Below are 2,272 nucleotides of genomic sequence, written 5' to 3'. Positions count from 1 at the left end.
CACACACATACCAGCAGCAGCAGCAAGGGCTGGCACACTCTCAGCTGCACTCCCATGGGGATAAAAGAGACCAGGGGCCGCCTGACCCCAGGAAAAGCACACAGAGGGCAGGTACAGACACTGGACCCCAACCAGGTGTGGGAGAGCCACAAATTTAAGATGATAGACCCAGCAGACCTCAGTAGGGAATGAGACCAACATACTCCACACACAGACCTTGAATAAAACAGAGAAGACAATGACAACAAATACTGGCATTTCTCTCTCTCTCTCTCTCTCTCTCTCTCTCTCTCTCTCTCTCACACACACACACCTCTCTAAAAGCACTAGACACAAACGTGTGGCCTTCACCACCCTATCCTCCCCTCCCACGTGCACTTGCAGGGACCACACACCTGCACACAGTTGCACACACACCCAGAGGCAGGTGGCGGGGCAGGGATAGCTTTCCTCTGAGTGAAGCCAGGCTTCCCCAGGGAGCCCCACATGAAGCCAGGCCCCCCAAGGATCCCTTCAGCACTCGAGCTGCATAGAGCATCGGACTAGTTACCACAGCATTGGCAAGGCCATGTCAGAAAGGATGTGCTTCCCATTGTGGCTCTGGTGGCTGCCCTGTGAGTCCAGAGCCACGCTACTTCTAACCAAGACCTGGGGTGGGGCCCACCAGCTCTCTGCTAGGCTCACAGACACACACACATACCAGCAGCAGCAGCAAGGGCTGGCACACTCTCAGCTGCACTCCCATGGGGATAAAAGAGACCAGGGGCCGCCTGACCCCAGGAAAAGCACACAGAGGGCAGGTACAGACACTGGACCCCAACCAGGTGTGGGAGAGCCACAAATTTAAGATGATAGACCCAGCAGACCTCAGTAGGGAATGAGACCAACATACTCCACACACAGACCTTGAATAAAACAGAGAAGACAATGACAACAAATACTGGCATTTCTCTCTCTCTCTCTCTCTCTCTCTCTCTCTCTCTCTCTCTCACACACACACACCTCTCTAAAAGCACTAGACACAAACGTGTGGCCTTCACCACCCTATCCTCCCCTCCCACGTGCACTTGCAGGGACCACACACCTGCACACAGTTGCACACACACCCAGAGGCAGGTGGCGGGGCAGGGATAGCTTTCCTCTGAGTGAAGCCAGGCTTCCCCAGGGAGCCCCACATAAAGCCAGGCTGATGGCCCCAGGCCCCCCAAGGATCCCTTCAGCACTCGAGCTGCATAGAGCATCGGACTAGTTACCACAGCATTGGCAGGGCCATGTCAGAAAGGATGTGCTTCCCATTGTGGCTCTGGTGGCTGCCCTGTGAGTCCAGAGCCACGCTACTTCTAACCAAGACCTGGGGTGGGGCCCACCAGCTCTCTGCTAGGCTCACAGGATGTGCTTGTCCTTGCAAGTAAGGATCATGCAGAAGGACTGAGAAACCCAGGGGAGAAGGCTGTGGGCCCATTTCTGAGCGTGGGCCCACCTAAAGGAGCACACTAAGGAGGTCAGAGCTCAGATCTGGGCCACAATCTCCTGGGGAATGGGGACCCAGTACTGAGGACACTGCACTGGACTCACACCCCACAATCCCCGCTGTGTCAGCGTGCACACCCTGTCATTGTCCGCTGAATGCTACACTGCATACAGCACACTGTACACACAGATCTCAGTCTCCCATGTGTACATACACTGCACACATCTCCCCACCCCTCAGAGGTCCCATTCTTATCAAGGCTGCACACAGATCCTAAAAGGTCCTACTGTCCTCAGACCACACACACACACACACACACACACACATCTGTGCATTCCTTGAAAGCCCACACAGCACAGGGGCCTGTGCACACACAGTGCCCACACAGAACTCCCACACAGAACTCGGTGCCTCTCGCCCACATGGAAGGGGCCTGTGCTCCCGCCCTGGCAAGCTCAGCTGGGCTCGACCTCAAGCTTCCCTGCCCCCTCTTCTGCCCTCCTGCTGCCTGCCCCCTACACCCTTCTGCCCCTCAGCTTCAGGAAACTTTTCATCAGGTCCCTAAAGGGGGAACCCCACGGTTCCTCCAGTTCCTGCCCTTCCCGCTCCCGCCTGAGACCCGGTGGGGAAAGGTCACCGCAGGCAGAACCCTGCTTGAGCTCTGGGAGGAGGGAGGGCGGCAGTAACAGCTGTCACCAGGAGATGGGTGAGGGCATGGGGAAGGTGTCGGCCCTGAGTGGAGCCGGGGGCGCCAAGGGGTGGCCATGATGTGCGGGTGGAGAGAAGCTGTGGCTGCGGCGG

The sequence above is a fragment of the Myotis davidii genome, unplaced genomic scaffold (assembly GCF_000327345.1).
Source record: "Myotis davidii unplaced genomic scaffold, ASM32734v1 scaffold390, whole genome shotgun sequence".
In the NCBI taxonomy this organism is placed as follows: Eukaryota; Metazoa; Chordata; class Mammalia; order Chiroptera; family Vespertilionidae; genus Myotis; species Myotis davidii.
The sequence above is the reverse complement of the archived record's forward strand: the minus strand, read 5'-3'. Positions refer to the sequence as shown.